This window comes from Phyllobates terribilis, unplaced genomic scaffold (genome assembly GCF_046119375.1).
Source record: "Phyllobates terribilis strain yellow unplaced genomic scaffold, ASM4611937v1 Scaffold_5__5_contigs__length_657084704, whole genome shotgun sequence".
NCBI lineage: Eukaryota > Metazoa > Chordata > Amphibia > Anura > Dendrobatidae > Phyllobates > Phyllobates terribilis.
In genome coordinates, this window is record NW_027362765.1 from 11,304,276 (window position 1) to 11,326,763 (window position 22,488).

A 22,488-nucleotide genomic window follows, 5' to 3' on the forward strand; every position below is an offset into this window, starting at 1 on the left:
CCGGGCACGGGGCAGAGCGGTGAGGGGAGCAGCGTCCCTGCCTAGCAGAGGGCAGGGACGCCGGCACTACACCTCCCTTCAATATGATGCCGTCGTCCTGTACCCTTTGTAGAAAAGCACCCTCGAAGTATGATGTTTCTCCCACCATGTTTCACAACAGTGTTCTTGGGGTTGTATTCATGCTTCTTCCTCCAAACACAGCGAGTGGAGTTGATACCAAAAAGTTCTATTTTGGTCTCATGTGACCACATGACCTTCTCCCATGCCTCCTCTGGATCATCCAGAAGGTCATTTGCGAACTTCAAATGGTCCTGGACATGTGCTGAGGTCAGCAGGGGGACCTTGTGTGCCCTGGATTTTAATCCATAACAACGTACAGTGGTGGCCAAAAGTATTGGCACCCCTGCAATTCTGTCAGATAACTCAGTTTCTTCCTGAAAATGATTGCAATCACAAATTCTTTGGTATTATTATCTTCATTTAATGTGTCTTCAATGAAAAAACACAAAAAGAATTGTCCTAAAGCCAAATTGAATACAATTCCACACCAAACCTAAAAAGGGGGTGGACAAAAGTATTGGCACTGTTTGAAAAATCATGTGATGCTTCTCTAATTCGTGTAATTAACAGCACCTGTAACTTACCTGTGGCACCTAACAGGTGTTGGCGATAACTAAATCACACTTGCAGCCATTAAAGTTGACTCAACCTCTGTCCTATGTCCTTGTGTGTACCACATTGAGCATGGAGAAAAGAAAGAAGACCAAAGGACTGTCTGAGGACTTGAGAAACCAAATTGTGAGGAAGCATGAGCAATCTCAAGGCTACAAGTTTAAAAGTTTAAAGCCCATGGCACTGTGGCTAACCTCCCTAGATGTGGACGGAAAAGAAAATTTGACGAGAGATTTCAACGCAAGATGGTGGATGTGCGGATGGTGGATAAAGAACCTCGACTAACATCCAAACAAGTTCAAGCTGCCCTGCAGTCCGAGGGTACAACAGTGTCAACCCGTACTATCCGTCGGCGTCTGAATGAAAAGGGACTGTATGGTAGGATACCCAGGAAGACCCCACTTCTTACCCCGAGACATAAAAAAGCCAGGCTGGAGTTTGCCAAAACTTAACTGAGAAAGCCTAAAATGTTTTGGAAGAATGTTCTCTGGTCAGATGAGACAAAAGTAGAGCTTTTTGGCAAAAAGCATCAACATAGAGTGTGCAGGAAAAAAAAAGAGGCATTCAAAGAAAAGAACATGGTCCCTACAGTCAAACATGGCGGAGGTTCCCTGATGTTTTGGGGATGCTTTGCTGCCTCTGACACTGGACTGTTTGACTGTGTGCATGGCATTATGAAGTCTGAAGACTACCAACAAATTTTGCAGCATAATGTAGGGCCCAGTGTGAGAAAGCTGGGTCTCTCTCAGAGGTCATGGGTCTTCCAGCAGGACAATGACCCAAAACACACTTCTAAAAGCACTGTAAAATGGTTTGAGAGAAAGCACTGGAGACTTCTAAGGTGGCCAGCAATGAGTCCAGACCTGAATCCAATAGAACACCTGTGGAGAGATCTCAAAATGGCAGTTTGGAGAAGGCACCCTTCAAATATCAGGGACCTGGAGCAGTTTGCCAAAGAAGAATGGTCTACAATTCCAGCAGAGCATTGTAAGAAACTCATTGATGGTTACCAGAAGCGGTTGTTCGCAGTTATTTTGGCTAAAGGTTGTGCAACCAAGTATTAGGCTGAGGGTGCCAATACTTCTGTCTGGTCCATTTTTGGAGTTTTGTGTGAAATGATCAATGATTTGATTTTTGCTTCATTCTCTTTTGTGTTTTTCCTTGCAAGTAAATTAAATGAAGGTAATAATACCAAAGAATTTGTGATTGCAATCATTTTCAGGAAGAAACTGAGTATTATCTGACAGAATTGCAGGGGTGCCAATACTTTTGGCCACCACTGTAAATGTCATGCACGGTGTGGGAAAGACTTAGTGCAACACAGAGGGAAGAGGGGAAGGGAGCCAGAGACACTAGAGGAAGGGGGAAATGGAGACCTCCTAGTCTAGTCTAGTGGCACTCTGTCTCAACTATTGAGCCTATATCGGCTCTTAACTAATCGCCACATGCGTTCCTCCCCCTATCTTTCCCTGGCATTAGACTCCGGCTAGGGAAGGGAGGAGATGAGCACCACTCCATCTCCACTGAACTCTAAAGATAAAAAGGAAGGACAAACGGGAAATCGCTTAGCTTTTAGACGACTCCAGACAAATGTGCACAAGTCCTCAAACATCAGAGAAGAGGAAGTACTGCTCTTGATGAAGTCTCACATGGAGTAATGAATATTGCCGGCACCTCCCTCTGTACACAGGTATTTATACACCCAGACCAGGGAGTTAATTAGCCAGAGGAAGGTAGCCACTAGGTCCCAGAGACAGCCTCTAAGAAGATGTCTGTAATGCCAAACATAGAGATCTCCTGCAACCAACTGCAGGGCGACTGTCTGTCACGCCCGTGACAGTACCCCCCCCTTCCCTCTTTTCGAGTTTCCTCTGGGCACTCAGGACCGGGTTTCTCAGTATAAGAGGCGTGAGATAAACCAACCAACCTGGGAGCATTCACCTCTGATGCAGACACCCACATTCTCTCTTTTGGACCATAGCCTTTCCAGTGCACTAAGTAGTGTAGAGAACGACGTTGGAGACGACAATCTACAATCCTCGAAATCTGGTACTCCATATTACTGTCAGGGAAATATTGAGAAACATTGAAAATATTAACCATTTCTCCCAAGCCCCTCTTCACCCCTCCCTTATCCCCCCATTTGTCACAAGAGGAGAGCTGACAGCCCAGCATCTGTCTCTCTGCAAATTATCACCCACAGCCAAAGTAGCTTAAATGCTATCAAACAAGAGGTGCCACCAACCTACTTAAAATGCGAGTGTGTTTTCCCCTAGCAGAGGCAGGGGATGAGTAGACGCAGGCTTGCGACAATTTACACGTAGCTGAGGAAGTTTCATTCCCAGGACTTCAAAGGGAATTTAACCGAAGTCTCCAGACTTTTGGGCGACAGATACGAAATATGGAATATTAGAAATTCCATAATTCTGATAATGATGGGACCCATATTTTTAGTGGCAGGGTCAACCAAGGAACAAGATGCTTATTTTTTCATAGCCGTAAGCCCCTCCAGGGGGCTGTGGCACAAAAGTAACAAAGTAGCAAATCACAACTAAGCCATGTGTGGTCTCTAAATGAAGGTAAAATCATAATACAAAATATGGTATCACTTTTGGGCTTATGGGATCAACCAGCGAGAAGTTATCCCAAAAAACAGTTCTCTTAATAAAAAAATGTGCAGGCTAGAGTCAATCCCCCGTGATGTCAGCACAGTGGGTGTGTAGGCAGGTCTCCCTTTAGGTATAAGAGAATCCACGGAGGATAAGCAACGGATCACGTTCGATAACATTCAAATCAAATTGGGGAGCCCCTCCAGCTATACTGAATCGTCGCAGCGATCTTATAGTAAGTTTCTGCTTTAATCCTTATTATTTTGTGTAACTGCATATGCATTGTAATTGTCCCCTTTTGTAAAATCTTGTATACTTTTCCTAAACACTGCCTCCCTTTTGGATTTAATATAAAATTTAATAGTTCTGTTTCCTTTGTCCTGTAATCATTCCCTCCCCCGAAGCCACATATGCTACCAGAACGCTGGCATCTGGCCAGGCCTGTATTATATTTCAAATCTGGACGATGGTGGCAGCCTCCTGATTTTTATAGACAAAACACCTGAGGTAGGTCTCCAAATTCTGATCGACACGCTTGGTCTGTCCATTTGATTGAGGATGGAAGGCAGAGGAAAAGGACAGCTGCACCCCCAGTCGAGAACAGAATGCCTTCCAGATCTTGGAAACAAACTGGGTCCCCCGATCTGAGAGCACATCAGAGGGAATCCCGTGAAGCTTCACAATCTCATTTATGAACACCTGGAAGTGCAGGTAATGCGACGAAGTGAACCATTTTACTGAACCTATCTCCAACCGCCAAAACCACCGCTTTGCCTGCAGAAACCGGTGGGTCAGTTGTAAAATCCATGGAAAAAGTGTGTCCATGGTCTACTAGGGATAGGTAGCGGAAGAAGAGTACCAGACGGACGGGTATGCGAAACCTTAGAATGTGCGCAAATACTGCAAGCAGCTACGCGTTTAATCACTTCCCGATGCAACACTGGCCACCAAAAATGGCGAGAGAGGAGGTCTGCGGTTGCCTTACCACCTGGATGCCCAGCAAGCATAGAGTTATGATGTTCCTTGATTACTTTGCGGTGCAGATTAGATGGTACAAATAACTTTCCTGAAGGGCAGGAGGCAGGGGCTTCCCCCTGAGCCTCCAACACCTCACCCTCCAGTTCAGGATAAAGAGCCAAAATGACTGCCCCTCTCTGTAATATCGGGGCAGGGTTCTCATGGTCACCACCACCAGGGAAGCTCCGGGACAAAGCATCAGCCTTGACATTTTTGACCTTTTGGACAAAAAGTGACAACAAAATTGAACCTAGTAAAAAATAGGGACCATCTGGCTTACCTAGGGTTGAGACGTTTAGCTAACTGGAGGTATGACCGGTTCTTATGGTCAGTAATAGAATAGACAGCCCACTCCAACCAATGTCTCCATTCTTCAAACGCCAATTTGATCGCCAAAAGTTCCCTATTATTTCTCTCAGCCGAAGACAATTTTTTAGAAAAGAAGGGGCATGGACGCCATTTACCAGGGGACGGACCCTGAGACAACACAGCCCCGACATCCAACGCATCAACCTCCACAATAAAGGGTTGGGAAACATCGGGTTGACTGAGTGAAAGTGCAGTGGCAAAATGATTCTTTAAGGAAGAAAAAGCCTGGGGGGAGGCATCCGACAATTTGGAAAAATCAGACCCCTTCTTAGTCATGTCAGTAAGGGGTTTCACAATTACAGAGTAATTTTCGACGAATTTCTGGTAAAAATTAGTAAAGCCCCGAAAGCGTTGTAGAGCCTTCAGGTTCTCGGGACGTTCCCAATCAAGGATTGCACGGATCTCCTCCGGATCCATCCGAAAACCCGAAGATGACAAGTACCCCAAAAACAGCACCTCCTGAACAGCAAAAACACATTTTTCCAGGACAGCATAAAGTTTGTTGTCCCTTTAATATCTGGAGCACCTTCTTAACATGCCCCCGATGTGTCTCAGAATCAAGTGAGTAAACCAAAATATCTACCAAATTATGAAAAATATCATTTATGAAATGCTGGAATACCGCATGTGCATTGGTCAAACCAAACTCTCTAAATGTCTTTCCGGGGTATTGAACGCTGTTTTCCATTCATCCCCTTCTCTGATTCTAACCTGATTGTAGGCTCCCCTGCAATCCAACTTGGAGAATACCTTGGTTCCCACAACCTAGCTGAACAAATCAGGAATCAGAGGAAGATGGTATGGATCACGGATAGTAATTTGATTTAATTCCCGGAAATCTAAACAGGGACGTAGACCACCATCTTTTTTATTTCACAAAGAAGAACCCTGCCGGCATGGGCAAAGATGAGGGTCTAATATGTCCCTTCTCCAGACTTTCCGCAATGAAATCCTTCATGGCTTGTCTCTCAGGGCCAGAAAGATTTTACAGTCTGGACTTCAGTAGTTTAGCTCCGGGGGTAAAGTTAATAGGATAGGCATAAGCACAATGAGGAGGCCAATCCTGACATCCCCTCTAAGAAAAAACATCCTCAAAACCAGATAGAAAAGCCGATAATATTTCCGTAGAGACAGTAGCAAGGGAAATATCTAAATAGTTCTCATGGCAGTAATCTTCCCATTCAATAATCTCCCCGGCTTGCCAATCCACCAACGGATTTTGTTTAACAAGCCACGGAATGCCCAAAACAATCAGTGTTTTCCCGTCCAGCACATAGCAATGGATTATTTCACCTCAGTTTTACATTATATACAGTCTAAGTAAATGCTTTCTGTGCAAGTGGCGCCGGGTCGATGGTAAAAATGGAAACAGGTTTATCTAAAGTACAGCAAGCAAGACCATGAGTCTTCACAAACTCTGCATCAACAATGCTGACTCTGAATCCACTGTCAACAAACACAGAAATTTTCTCGATTTTACTCTCTAGCACTACCTCTGCTGTCAGGACAAAGCAGGAACTGCAGTTTGGCCACAAATGCACCCCTTGTTTATCCAACTCCAGACTACCAAGAGTTAATCGAGTCCCCTTTTGTTTAGGAATTGAAGGACAGGTCCCAACAAAATGTCCTTTTTTCCCACAAAAAAACATGCGCCTTTTTTCTTGCGAATCTCTGGAGAGATGCATGATGCAGAGAAACCCCCTAACTGCATGGGTTTCTCCCAGGGGTGTACATAGAAATCATGGGGCCCCACAGCAGAAGCTCTATTTGGCCTCCTCCTCCCCCACAAAAAATAAATTAATATTTTTCTGTGTCACAGAATAGCAGATCCCACAACTTTCCATCCTTTACATAGTAATTTTGCTCCTGCTGAAGTCCTACAGTCCTCTTTCATTGCCCCATAAAGTATGATGCCAACAAAAGTGCCCCCCCAAACACAGTATGATACCCCCATGGTGCATTCCTCCACATTAGCCTCCACATGGACAGTATAATGACCCTACTGTACCCTACTTCAACTCCCAAGGCTAAGTATGGTGCCCCCCAGACAGTATGATCCGCCAACTGTGACCCCCCACAGTGCCCTCCATACACTATAATGGGCCTACATTCAGTATAATGGTCCACACTAGCCCTCCAAACAGTATGATGGACCCCACACAAACCTTCACACCGTTTAATTGCTTTCATGCAGTATAATGGTCCCCCACATAGCCCTCAAAATATTATAATGGCCCCACATAGCCTTCCATATAGTATAATGCGCCACCGATAATCCTCCATATAGTATAATGCGCCCCCCATAATCCTCCATATAGTATAATGAACTTGCCATGGTTTTCCATAGAATATAATGCACTCCCCATAGTCCTCCATACAGTATATTACACACCCCATAGGGTAAAATGCTGCCCCCATATAGTATAATGCACCCCACAGTCCTGCAGTATTATGGGCACCACATACTCACTGATTTTTAAAATACCGTATATTTTAAGTAAGCCGACCAGAGCATAAGCCAAGGCCCCTAATTTTCCCACAAAAAACTGGGAAAACGTATTGACTCGAGTATAAGCCTAGGGTGGGAAATGCAGCAGCTACTGGTAAATTTCCCAATCCCAGTACGTGTGGCACCCCTTGTCCCTCAATCACTGCACACAAAAAAAAAATAAACACTTATACTCACCTTCCTTCCTCACCTCTGCTCCAGCCCTGCTGTGTCCTGTCTACCAGGCTTCTCATGTCGGCATCTGAGCAGCGTGCTCTCTCAGATGCCAAGGCGAGCTGCTGCTGCCGACACATTTACTCTTCTCCACACCGGGACAATGGGCGTGGAGAAGCGTGAATATGCATTCTCTTTAGCAGCGGGCACTGACATCAGGAGCCGCTGCTCAGTGCTCCTCCGTGCCTGCTGCTAAAGAGAATGAATGTTCCCTCTTCTCCACGCCCATGGGAGTGGAGAAGAGAGAATATTCATGTCACTTTAGCAGCGGGCACACGAGGTAGCTGCAGCAGCGGCTACTGTGTGTGCCCGCTCCTCCACCGCCACAACCTCCCTCCCCCCACCAATATAACTCGTCCCCACGCTGCTTGGAGCCCCCAGCTCACGGGCCCCCCCTCGGTCACGAGCCCCATAGCAGTGGCGTGGCCTGCCGCCATTAGCGGTACGCCACTGGTTCCTCCACCTCCCCCAGTACTGGTTCACCCCCAAACAGCTCCCCTGGCAGAGGTACACAACCCTGGCAAGAAGGCCCCTGAGCAGGTGGTGTAATCCGTCTATCACGAAGGCATCTCACACTAGTCCTTATTTCAGATTTTAAAATCATTTTTCAAGCTGTTGTTATAAAGTATTCTAATTTACTGAGATAATGACTTTTGTGTTTTCATTGGCTGTAATCCATAATCATCAACATTAATAGAAATAAACACTTGAAATAGATCACTCTGTTTGTAATGACTCTATATAATATGAGTTTCTTTTGGATTGAAGAACTGAAATAAATTTACTTTTTGATTATATTCTAATTTTGTGAGATCCACCGGTATCTGGTTGCAGACTTGAATAGATAAGGTGTTGTGTGACAAGAGGAAGAAATTGGTATGTTTTGAAGGAAAGCAAAGAAATAATGGCAGTCAGTGGGAATCCGGATTCCAGGCAGGGAGCATAGCGGAGATAAAGAGCAGGGTGAGGTCCTTGCCTCAGGTCAGGAGGCCTACTTAAACAGTACAGAACTTTGCCAAAGGGCAGCAAAAGGCCTGAAGTCTCCATTACAGGGATAAAACTTTGCTAAGGTGAGCAGCAGGATAAGGCTCTTGGCTCAGGCCAGGAGGCCTACTTAAACAGTACAGAACTTTGCCCTGGGGAAGGGGGTTCAGAAGGTCTAATTAAAGGGGATTAAGTTAAGGAAGGATTCCTTATCTTAGACAAACAGGATTTAAACAAAAAATTGGCAATATTAGAGAGGAAGTTACAGTGTCAGCTAACAGCGACACCAGTTCTCCTATTTAGAGCTTAAAATGCAGATGCCGAGAGGAGTCGTACCAATGCATCTCAGCCAGTGAGAACCTCAGAAATAAACTGGGAGCTGAGAGTGGTTCTGAGGGGCCGTAGCAACACATTTTACCCTGTATGGTCCCCACAGGTGATGATGGGCCTTCCCATAATGGTTTGATGGACTTTTGTAGCTTGTAATACATGTAACCGTAAAGTTCTCTGCATAATGCAGAAGAAGCATTCGTAAAGTGTTGTTCCTGCTATGTGATGGATATATTTCTCATTAAGTTTTTGTTAAGTAAAGAAAAGTTTTTATTTAGAATTTGGTCTCCCTCATTCATTTCTATACCATTTGGGCCTTCCAAGTACAACGACAGCATGCGATATACATATATAATATTGTAGTGCGGTGGTGATCACACTGTGCAGTAATGAGGCAGTGACCCAAGGACAGTCCAACTTAAATTGCTTTATTCAGCAAAAACTCACACAGTGAAGGCAGCTTTATCCTCAGGATCGCAGCCGGGTTGTCCACAATATATATGTTGTCCATATAGCAACAACCGTGGCCGGGGGCGACTGCAGCGCTGTTTCACTCCAAGGTGTGTCAGAAGCTTGGCCGTCCTGGGCTCTATGTTCCCGTCACCCAGGCCTCTATAGCACAGAGCCTCCTGCTCTGTAGTTGGCAAAACCAAAGACTGACACACCCAAACCTTTGGTACAGGTTTTAAACAGAAATCTGTTTGGAAATAATGATATGCTCATGCTTCAGAGTGACCTGTGGGGTGGGCTCTATCTGGTGCTCTTCTTACATATTCATCTGTATGCTCTTATGGCAGCTCACTGTGCCTTCAATGACCTGCCTAATTTACATAATGCATCTAGTAGTTCGGGGCTAGGTAAAATAGGCAGGTTTTTCATTAACAAAGGTGTCATATTAATCAGTGTAATGTCGCCCACATGACAGTGTATGTAGATTACTGAGCACAATCCTGCTGACAGGTGCGCTTTAAATATCATTGTAACTAGGCAGCCTTATACTATTGAGTACTTGGGGAGAAGAGGGGCATTCAGCCAAACTAAGTCAAACCTTCTGATATTCCATGTTTGCTTTTGACAGCCGCAAGTGGTTAAACTGACAGGGTTTTTATTATAGCTGCACCTGTGCCATCCCTGTCGTGTACATTTATGTTTTGGTGCCAAAAAGAGGTTTTTTTAAACAAATGTTTAACGTGTTTAAAAATAACAAAATGTGTCTTATGATTTTTGCATGTTTTTTTTTCGTTTTGCAAGTATTGTTGGTGCCAATTTTCTTTTGAAACACTTTAACTTCTGCTTTTTTTTCTGGTGTTTTTCTTGTAGTATAGGAAAGCCTAAGGCCGGAAATAAACCTCCTAAAACACTGTACAAGGAGACTTGGTGTCAAATAATTTTTGTCTTCAGTGTTTTTGCAAACAAAAAAGCTTTTATAAATGCCTCAAACATCTGTGTGTGAATCAGACATGAAATATAACGTTATAGAAGATTACTGACTGGGGAAGACTGGAAACATTCATATAGACGGATGATGATGTAGTCAGTGACGGACTTTGGTCAAATATGTTTCTAGAACCAAAGTAGAAAAAGAAGATGTCGTTTTCCTCATGAAGTAGTTATTTATGTAATGAATATCTCCTGCAGTATTTCTAATGCCGATTCCAGTGTTGGTAAATGAGTCGAGAATTAACATTATGGAAGATGAGTCTGAGAAACGTATTTGGCTGCAGACTCCGAGGAAGAAACTATCTGTTGTCTGTGGCCTAAAATATATAGGTTTTATTAGCAGTTCTAAAAAAGAAAACGAAATACCGTAAAATAATAAATCTCCTCAGGTTTCACCTTATTATCTCCAGTATTTGTATTATTACACAGGATTTTTATGATGTTACATCGGCTCATCTTCTCATTTCCGATCTCTACAATATCAGATCCTCTAAGTGAAGATCTTCAAGATAGGAAAATTTTCCTGATTTACCCATCAAATTTGGATATGGACAGAAACAAGATGGCGAAGAGGATATTACACCTCACCCTAGAGATCATCTTCCGGCTTACTGGAGAGGTGAGAGATTCTGATGACGTCACATTACATCATTCTTATCTATGGGAATAACAGATGGACAGAACTGGAGAGGTGAGGACTCTGGAAATGTCTGTAGTGAGATTTATTAATGTGTCTCTCCATAACCAGGATTACACAGTAGTGAAGAAGACCTCTAGTGAGCGCTGTCAGGACCCTGTGTCTGAGGGATGGGGAAGACCCCTGAGCCTAATTACAGGGCCTTCACCTCACCCCCTGATACATGAGGACATCAATGACCAGAAGATCCTAGAACTCACCTACAAAATGATTGAGCTGCTGACTGGAGAGGTGACACTGCTGGGAATGCTGGGACATTATACAGTAACACTCTGAAGGGATCGGGGGGATGACGGTATCATTGTATGTGTCAGGTTCCTATAAGGTGTCAGGATGTCGCTGTCTATTTCTCCATGGAGGAGTGGGAGTATTTAGAAGGACACAAAGATCTGTACAAGGGCATCATGCTGGATGTTCCTCAGCCCCTCACATCTCCAGGTAATAGACAGGACTAAATACACACGACCTTTAATTATCTGTATGTAAATAATGAATTCAGTCCCTGTATGTGTTTGCTCCAGATTTATCCAGTAAGAGGACAACACCAGAGAGATGCCACCATCCTCTTCTTCTACAGGACTGTAAAGAAGAAGATCCCAATGTTCCTCAGGATCATCAGGTAGATGGAGAGAAGATGTCATGAGATCTCCCCTATAATGTGTAAACGGCTGTGAAGGTCTTGTGCTCAGTCTTGTTTTATCCACCAATATTATATGTTTTATACTTGTGTAATGAGAAAGGTGTAGATGGCAGTATTAGAGCTGATCGTAGATGTGACTTCTCCTTCTCCCTTTGATTTTTTTTTTTTGTTTCAGGGTGAATATCTGACCCATAGTAATATTACAGAGACATATGTGAGGGGTGATGAGCGGTGTAAAGAGGAGATTCCTACATATGACTACCCAGGTGAGTACTGACCACTAAATGTAGAGAAGTCACCGATTATTCTCAGTCATCGGCTGTGGTTGATCTATCATAAGTGTAGGGTGTGCTGAATCACAATCGTGTGATCACCATTTTGCCTCTAAACCACAACATTCTCCTCCACCCAAAACTTTTCAAATGAGTTTGGGATTTGAAAGCCTTTTTCTATAGAACTTAACACCTGGACAATCCACCTACACTCTGGGATTAGAAGACGCTGACCGTTATCTGCCCAGATCTGTAATTTACAAAGCCAAATGACAGAATACGTAGAATGTGCTGACAAGTTAGAAAATTACTTGGAAAAAAAATGATGATGGGCAGAGAGAGCGAAGGGTAATGATGCTGTTGGGTTTCTAGAATATTGATATCTTATTGGATGAATCTACATTGTCTATTGGTCATGAGTGCCTTGACACAAGGAATGCGACACTTTTAGCCCATGTCCGGGATATGTCTGTGTGTGGTGGCTTTTGAAGCAATGACTCCAACAGCGGTCCACTCCTTGTGAATCTCCCCCAAATCTTTGAATGGCTTATTCTTAAAAATCCTTTCAAGGCTGCCGTTATCCCGGTTGCTTGACCACCTTTTTCTACCACACTTTTTCCTTCCACTCTGTGAACAGCCAGCTTCTTTAGCAATGACCTTTTGTGGCTTACCCTCCTTGTGGAGTGTGTCAATGACTGCCTCAGGACATCTGTCAAGTCAACAGTCTTCCCCATGATTGTGGAGCCTACTGAAACAGACTAAGGGACCTTTTTAAACGCTTAGGAAGCCTTTTGCAGGTGTTTTTTGTTAATTACTCTAATTTACTGAGATAATGACTAAAGACTTTTGTGTTTTCATTGGCTTTAAGCCATAATCATCAACATTAACAGAAATAAACACTTGAAATAGATCACTCTGTTTGTAATGATTCTATATAATATATGAGTTTCACTTTTTGTATTGAAGAACTGAAATTAACTTTTTGATATTCTAGTTTAGTGAGAAGCAATTGTATGCCTCTGTAGCAGTGAGAGTTGAAAAAGAGAATCAAAGATCAAAGAGACTTCAGGACATCAGCTTGGTAGCATGGCTCCATCCAGAGAGACACAGATTTGGATTCTACATGATTCCGGCCTAAGGGTACATTGCCCTGACTGGAAGAATATGGATCTGCTCCATTGACCATCACAGAGACCATGGATACATTTGAGGAGACCAGGTTAAGTCACCTGGCCCCATGGATATGTTGTTTGGGGTTGCCAGGTGGGACCCTCCGGTCGCCTGGAACCCATGGAGACTTTCGGAGAAGCCAGATTGGAACCCGCCGGTCATCTGGCCCCATGGAAACTCTCGGAGACCAGGGTGGGACCCTCAGGTCTCCTGGCCTTATATCTCGATGAAATGTCAGCTTCCTAAGCTTGCCGCTACCTCTTCTGTGTGGGGGCCCATCAAAAGCAGAGGGCCACTGGTTGAGGGAGTTGGCCCTGGATGTTCCAAAGTCACAGCTGTTCTACTCCGAGGTGGACCAGCGGAAGAATGAGACTGTAATTTTGCACCACCTTTGGTATTCTTGGGACTGTTCTATGTGTTTATTGTCTGTTTGGTAGTTCAAGAAAGAATTGCCATACTGTTTTACCCTCACCCTGTGTTGTCTGAGTAGTATTGTGCCCATGGAAGACCCCAGGTCTTCACAGTTTCTTATTAGACTATGAACTGTCACTGTTTTGGTGAAATGTTCAAAAATATAAAATTCAAGGATATTTTTTGTTCAAAACTAATAATTGGTTTTATTATTGGCAGATGACTGTACCAGGAAATCAGAGGGACCGCTGGTATCTTCAATTTTTAAATCAGATGTCCTTGAGATCCAACAAGATACAATTGAAGTGAATGCCATTACTCCATATATACCATCATTCCTTCACAGCAAAGATCTGTCATCTGATCCTTTGAAACAGGTCCTGTTTTCTGATTTATTACCAACTACTAAGGAAAATCAAAGTCACCCAAGGGAGAAGCCTTTTTTATGTTCAGAATGTGGGAAATGTTTTACATTGAAATCAAGTTTTATCAGACATCAGAGAACTCACACAGGGGAGAAGCCGTTTTCCTGTTCAGAATGTGGGAAATGTTTTAACCAGAAAGGGCATCTTGATAGCCACCAGAGAACCCACACAGGGGAGAAGCCTTTTTCATGTTCAGAATGTGGCAAATGTTTTAACCAGAAATCAGATCTTGTTATACACCAGAGAACTCACACAGGGGAGAAGCCTTTTTCCTGTGCAGAATGTGGGAAATGTTTTAACGATAAATCATATTTTGTTAAGCACCAGAGAACTCACACAGGGGAGAAGCCTTTTTCCTGTTCAGAATGTGGGAAATGTTTTAACCAAAAAGGGCATCTTGATAGTCACTGGAGAATCCACACAGGAGAGAAGCCTTTTTCCTGTGCAGAATGTGGGAAATGTTTTAACCGGAAAAATAATCTTGTAATACACCAGATAATTCACACAGGAGAGAAGCCTTATTCATGTTCAGAATGTGGGAAGTGTTTTAACGATAAATCAAATTTTGTCAAGCACCAGAGAGCTCACACAGGGGTGAAGCCTTTTTCATGTTCAGAATGTGGAAAATGTTTTACCTACAAATCAAATTTTGTTAAGCACCTGAGAACTCACACAGGGGAGAAGACTTTTTCCTGTTCAGAATGTGGGAAATGTTTTACACAGAAATCAAATTTTGTCAATCACCAGAGAACGCACACTGGGGAGATGCCTTATTCCTGTTCAGAATGTGGGAAATGTTTTAACCAGAAATCAGATGTTGTTATACACCAGAGAAGTCACACAGGGGAGAAGCCCCTTTCATGTTCAGAATGTTGAAATTGTTTTAACTAAAAATTGTATCTTCTTAAAGGAGTTGTCAACTACTAGGGCAACACTTTGTCATTCATGTTTGACCTCGTTAGAATAAAAACACTCATAATCACCTTCCATGTCAGCTCTGTTCTACTTGTGTTGAGACTCGCATTTCCACGGCTCATGTGAGGTTGAGCATCAACAGGAAGCCAGGGCTGCGGCTGTTCTCCGACTTCCTCTTAATGTTCGGTTTGTTCGAAGGTAACGTAACAGTAACGTCAGCACTGATTGGGCGTAAGGCTCACAACAACCTCACATGAGACTTGGGAACATAAATGCCAACACCACTGGATTGGGAAGTTTGTCTAATTGTTTTTATTTTAACAGGATCAAACATGAGGAATGAGAAGGGGTTGTCAAAGTAGTGGACAACTCCTTTAAACATCAAAAATCACACACAGAGGCTAGTCATTATCATACTTAGAGTGTAAAAAAATGATTTTCTGGAAAATCGTATTCTGTTAACCATCAAAAACAACTCAGACGGGGAGAGAAACTATATGTGTTATTGACAAACTGTACAAAAACAGATAACAGACGGTTGTATAATTAAATGAGAAAGATTACTTTACAACTGACTATTTTTGGAATTTAAGACACACTTTTAGCAAGAAAAAATCTTGCTAATAATTGAATGTGTCTTATAGACTGAAGGCAGATTCTTGTGACAGAGGAGAACAATGAGACAGCGTTCTTCCTGATCACCTTCATCCCCACACTTATCTAACTGCTTGGTGCAGAACTAGAGAGGAAGGTCCCGGGACCTGCACAGAGGCTGCACGTCAAGCGTGAGCAGCCGAAGAACCTTCCACCTGACTAGCTCAAGGACCTTTCAAATCATGTAATCAATCAAATGACCTTGAAGGAACTACAAAATTGCGTAGATGACCTGGCCTCTACAGTCACCAGACCTGAACCCAATCGAGATGGTTTGGGGTGAGCTGGACCGCAGAGTGAAGGCAAAAGGGCCACCAAGTGCTAAGCATCTCTGGGAACTCCTTCAAGATTGTTGGAAGACCATTTCCGGTGACCATTTCCGGTGACTTCCGGTGAACCATTTTCAGTTGTTTCACACTTTTTTGTTAAGTATATTATTCCACATGTGTTAATTCATAGTTTTGATGCCTTCAGTGTGAATGAACAATTTTCAAAGTCATGAAAAAACAGAAAAATCTTTAAATGAGAAGATGTGTCCAAACTTTTGGTCTGTACTGTATATACAGTGTATGTGTATGCAAATATGCATATTTTGTAGTGCTGTATATAGGTAAGTTTTCATACAATGGCATGTAAAAGTTTGGGCACCTCTGGTCAAAATTACTGTTATTGAGAACAGTTAAGCAAGTTGAAATTAAATAATCTCTGAAAGGCCTAAAGTTAAAGATGACACATTTCCTTTGAATTTTAGGTAAAAGAAAACAATATATTGTCATTTTTTAAATTTTAAAAATTACAAAAAGGCAAATGGGCCGATGCAAAAGTGTTGGCATCCTTTGAGATTTGTGTGCTTAGATAACTTTGACCAAGGTTTCAGACCTTAATTAGTGTTAGTTGTGGCTTGTTCACTATCATTGTTCGGAAAGGCTGGGTGGTGCAAATTTCCCAGCTTTATAAAAACCCAGCCTCCTCTAACCTTGTGCCAAAAAACAGCAGCCATGGATTCTTCTAAACAGCTGCCTAGCACTCAGAAAATAATACTGTGATACTTGAAAAAGGGGGTACAACTTGGTACTGACCGTGCAGGGTGCCGAAAATTTTGCATCGGAGCATTTTCGTTTTTGTAATTTTTAAAATGTATAAAATGACAATATATATTTTTTTGCCTAAAATACAAGGTAAATGTATCATCTTTAATTTTAGCCTTTTTAGAGACCATTTCATCTTCAACTTGACTAAGGCTGTGTGCCCACTATGCGTTTTTTAAGCGTTTCTGCAGCGGCAATTCCACTGCAGAAATGCTTAAAAAAAGCTTGGTAGAAGGTCTGCCATGTTCCCCAATGATAATCCGAATGTGCTGTGCACATGCTGCGAAAATTTCCGCCGCTGATTATCATTGCGGAAAATCTGCAGCACTAACAATTATTTTGCGGAATCGCGGCGTTTTCGCCGCCATTGACTTGCATTGGACTGCATGACATCTGCATCACTGCATCTGCACATGCGGATATCATGCAGTTCAATGTGCGGATGGTACCCGGGTTTGGAGAAGAGGAGACTCTCCTCTGGACCTGGGTACCATAGTACCTGTAAAAAAGAGAATAAAATAAAAAATATAGATTATACTTACCTTCTGATGGCCCCCAGTTTCCTTAGCGATCCGTCCTGGCTTGCCGGCAGCTCGCGATGGTCTAAAAAGGGCCTGCCATGACGTCATGTAGTCATGTGACCCATCACATGACTAAATGACGTCATGGCAGGTCCTTTTAGACCACCGCGAGCTGCCGGCAAGCCAGGACGGATCGCTAAGGACACCTGGGGCCATCAGAAGGTAAGTATAATATTTATTTTTTACCATTCTTTTATGGTCACACTATATAAATCCATGCCGTTTGCATGGATTTATATAGTGTGACCAAGTTGTCAAGCACTTTCCAAGTGATGCTAAAATCGCTTGGAAAGTGCTTGACAAGCCGCATACGGAAATGCATGTGAAAAACGCTTTCACTTCCGCTTGTCCCTGACAGGAAAAATGCATGTAAAATCCGCATGCGCTTTTTCTGCCAGGGAGATGCAGAAACGCTCAGGAAAAATCCGGAGGGTTTGCCTAACTGTTCTCAATAACAGGGGTTGCCCAGACTTTTAAATACTACTGTATATATCAGAGTTGTATGTATATGAAAGTATGCATATGTAGCAGAGATTTTGTATGTAAATGTGCGTATGTAGCAGAGCTGTGTGTGTATATAAATGTGTATATGTCACAGAGAATAGTGTGAGTGTACTATCCATGCAGCAGTGTTATGTGTGTGTGTGTGTGTGTGTGTGTGTATACACTCCCTGACAGAAGTTATGTCGCTTATCCATGTTATGTAAATAAAAGGTTATAACTAGTGATGAGCGAGCACTAAAATGCTCGGGTGCTCAAAGCTCGGGCCGAGCTCACCGTGATACTCGGGTGCTCGACCCGAGCAACGAGCCCAATGTTAGTCTATGGGAGACCCGAGCATTTTTGCGGCACCCCCGGCAGTCTGTAGAAAGCCTCAAAAGTGCCCAAAACGATAGTGACAGTGCTCAAATTACATGGGGATCGCCCCAGGAAGCATTTCTGACCCCCAGGTCACTGCTGTCAGCAACGTGGTCAGAGGTATTAAGCCACTTTTACGGGCTCACAATTAGTGTTGAGCACCCCCGTAATGTGTTTGGGTTCGGTTCGTCGAACACCGGCATGTTCGCCGAACGGTTCGTCGAACACCGTTAAAACCAATGGCAGGCAAACAAAAACACAAAGAAAACACCTTCAAAGATGTCCAAAAGCTGACAAACTGCTCAGAAGACACAACTAACACATGGAAAAGTGACAAGTACATATAGTCATGCGAAAAGAAAAGAGGTGGAGGAGTAAAAGGAGGAGGAGACACAGATATAGGCATGTCATGCCCTTCTAAAATCAAGAAAGGCTGGAGTAAAAATCTAAAATCGGCCTACCAACACCCAGACGTCGTGACAAGAAAATTAAAAAAAAGAAATATCTTTAGGTAGAATGGCGGTTCCATTCAGAACACTTTCCTTACAAGACGTAGTGGTATCCCCGTTGGGAGTCGTGCCAAAAACGGAACCCAATACATTCAGACTAAATTGTCATATCCAAGGGGCAGGTCAGTAAACGACAACATCGACATGGAACCAAGTACAGTAGTATATACTGTACCTCCTTTGACAAGGCAATCAGGCGGGTCAAGAAGTTGGGAAGGGGCACCCTAATGGCCAAAACAGACATTGAGGGGGCGTTCCGGTTACTTACTACTAGTGTTGAGCGAGCACTAAAATGCTCGGGTGCTCGAAGCTCGGGTCGAGCTCATTGGAATACTCGGGTGCTCGACCCGAGCAACGAGCCCAATGTAAGTCTATGGGAAACTCGAGCATTTTTCTGGCGGTTCCCCCCGGCGGTCTGCAGAAGGTCAAAAATTGCCCAAATAGATGGGAATAGTGCTCAATTAAATGTCAGGCAGGCAGTATATATAGGCAGGCAGGGTATATAGGAGGGTTCATGAAAAACATAGCAGGGCACTTGGAACACGCTAGTGCCCTCCGATTTTCATGCACCCGTCTCTTTAAAAAAGCCGGCCGGCAATTCATCAATGGCATACAACTGTACCCAACAATTTAGAACAGAAAGAATAGAGCATCACACATAGATTAGATAGATAGAAACATGTCAGTCACATATATAATAAGTACAGTGACAGTGTTGGTTACTGTACTTGTCATTTAATGTTAAAATAAAGGATTTATTAAAAAAAAAATTGGCGTGGGGTTCCCCGTAATTTTATTCTCTAGCGAAGGTTAAGCAGACGGCTGGGGCAGATGTTTGAAGCCTGGGAAGGGGGTAATACCCCCTGAGCTTCCCAGGCTACTAATATCAGCCCCCAGCAGAATACCTAGCCTTTACTAGCTATTAAAATGGGGGGCCCCAAAAAAAATGACGTGGGGCCCCCCTATTTTAATAGCTAGCAAAGGCTAGGCAGACAGCTGGGGGCTGATATTAATAGCCCAGGAAGGGTGCCATGAATATTGGCCCCCTCCCATGCTAGAAACACCAGCCGCCCCAGAAATGGCGCATCCTTAGGCTGTGACATTATAGTGAGTGGCAGACAATCCCTGCATGATTGGTGCTCTAAATAGCGCCAAACTTGCAGGATGGGGACCCGAGCTCCCGCCCGAGCATCTCGAAAGTACTCGGCGAGCTCCGAGCATCTCGAGTAATCAACATATTAGCAAACATCAGTTGTTCAATGACTCTACATCCCTACCCTCCAAATATAGCAACCCAATATGCTGCAACATCAACTCAAGAGTTAACATTCAGGCTCAAATAACAATGGCCTATGTCTTTAGCTTAATTAAGTAGTGCTGCGTCGTCACACAAGCACAGCTCCGCTCCATACACTTTGTACGCACACCGCTCCACTCAGTACATGTAGTACACACACAGCTCTGCTCCCTACACGTCATACACACATACAGCTTCCCTCTGTATACATGATTCAAATGCACGGCTCTGTTCCGTACTGGTAGTACACACACATCTCCACTTCGTACACGTTCTATACACGGCTCCATCATTCCATACACGTACACACAGCTCCACTCTGTACACGTCGTACATACACGGCTCCGTTCCGTACACCTCGTACACGTGCGGCTCCACTCCGTACACCTCGTACACGCGCGGCTCCGCTCCGTACACCTCGTACACGCGTGGCTCTGCTTCGTACACGTGCGGCTCCGCACACCTCGTACATGCGCTTTTTTATTAGTACAGAAAAGCTTTGATTCTGCACTTAAAAATGCAACAGTGTTTTTTTCTTCATGCCTTTTTTTCAGAAGAAGCCTATAGAGAAAAAATGCACCAAAACCGCAGACTTCAGCAGCATCTTCAGACCACAGAGGGCGGATATTTCATGGAATCACATTCCGGAGCGTGTGTCCGTGTGATCCACATGTAGACATGATCATTTTTTGCCGGCAACACGAAACACACAGACCCATTCAAGTCAATGGGTCCATGTAAACAACTACCGCACACGGATGCCATCCGTGTAACTCATACCGGCATTTGGGAATTAGTGTACAGTTAGCGCTGTTCCCAAGTTTCAGGTGCTGAACGTTGCCCTCATCATTGTTCCCTGCTGGAGCTGCAAGCACCACCAGCAGGGACAATGATGAGAGTAGTAGTGTGCTTCCGGTGTTTCCACCTGTAAAAATATGAATAAAATTAAAAAATCCATATACTCACCTAAGTGTCCCCCCGCTGTAATCCATGCGACCGATCACACCCAGGAACTGAAAAGAATGACTCCTGCAGCGAGCGGCCCCGGAGCTGCTCTGAGCTCATGAGCGGTTTCCTGTCACTTGCTGAGGGCAGCTCTGGGACCCGCTCGCTGCAGAAGTGATCGGTCGCATGGATTACAGCTACTACTCTCATCATTGTCCCTGCTGGTGCTGATCACAGCGCCAGCAAGAAACAATGATGAGGAACAGCGCTAACTGTACAATGATTCCCAAGCGCCGATACGTGTGCTCCTGATGCGGCACACACCGACACGGACATCTCTGGTACTGGTTTTTCCTGTACCGGAAATATCCAGCCGTGTGAAACTGGCCTAACTGTCCAAACAAAGTGGATGTGATTTCATGAGAATTGTGCCCCCTTGTGATAAATAAGGGGGAAAAGGCCTAAAAAATGCGGCAATAATTAGAGAAGATTGTTATTCTGTAGTTTGGTGCGAATCTTGCAGAAAACCAAAAACACAATATTTCTTCACTGTGTGAACACAGCCTTACAGACACAAAAAAGCCGGATGTTGTATAGTGAAGCTACAAAAAAATGAGAAAGTTCTGGTGGCTCCAACTGTGAATGAAGGAACAAAAAATAATCTACAGGTCCCAACAAAAGATGAGCAGGACGCACAGATGACGGCGCGTCGCGCTGGGGACTAATTGGTGGGAAAACTATCACCTTTAATAATCCTCCAACAGTTCTGGCATGACAAACACGGAAAAGTGCCCCTTTATGGATTTGAAAGAAAGTCTGTTTAGATACTTTAGCTTAATAGTATCAGCTAGAATAAAATGGTTAGATAGCAATTTACCCTGAAGATTCACAAATTGTGGGGTGGTTTTAAAAATGTTATATTTAGGGTGTTTTTGTGCAGGAATCATGTATTGCACCCATAGTACAATGCCCCTTTCTTGGTTCCCACACACAGTATAATGTTCCCCAGTACCTCCATCCCCAATTTTATTGTTTTGGGGTGTTTTTCATGTAGTGTATGGAAACCTATGTGAAAATGTTAAAAAAAATCCCATCATATCCGGAAAAAAAATACACTACACATAGAGAATTTGGCATTAAATATCTCTTGTCTTCATGTTTTTACAAACAAGCTTTTATAAAAGCCTCAAACTTCTGTGTGTGAATCAGACATGAGATCTAACGTGATAGAAAATTACTGTCCAGTGAAGACAGGAAACATTCATATAGACGGCCGGTGGTGATGTAGTCAGTGAAGAACTCTGGCTAAATATGTTTCTAGAGACGTAGTAGAAGATGAAGATGTCGTCCTCATCCTGAAGTAATTATTTTTCATTCAGCTTTATGGAAGATGAGTCTATGAGAAACGTATTCAGATACATACTCCAAGGAAGAAACTGCTTTTGTCTGTGACCTAAGATATATAGGTTTTATTACTAGATGTAAAGAAGAAAACTAAATACTGTAAAACATAAATCTCCTCATGTTTCCCCTTATTGTCTCCAGTAATTGTATTATTACACAGGATTTTTATGATGTTCCATCGGCTCATCATCTCCTCATTCAGGTCTCTACAATATCGGATCCTATCAGTGAAGATCTTCTATAGAAGAGAATTTTTCTGATTTACCCATCAAGGATGGATATGGACAGAGACAAGATGGCGGAGAGGATATTACACCTCACCCTAGAGATCTTCTTCTGGCTTACTGGAGAGGTGAGAGATTCTGATGACGTCACATTACATCATTCTTATCTATGGGAATAACAGATGGACAGAACTGGAGAGGTGTGGACTCTGGAAATGTCTGGAGTGAGATTTATTAGTGTGTCTCTCCATAACC

The 22,488-nt window shown here is 43.4% G+C and overlaps 1 pseudogene; it reads left to right on the forward strand.

The window, feature by feature from the left end:
* LOC141270591 (uncharacterized) overlaps positions 1–22,488 on the forward strand; it is a 169,088-nt pseudogene that overhangs the window by 11,153 nt on the left and 135,447 nt on the right.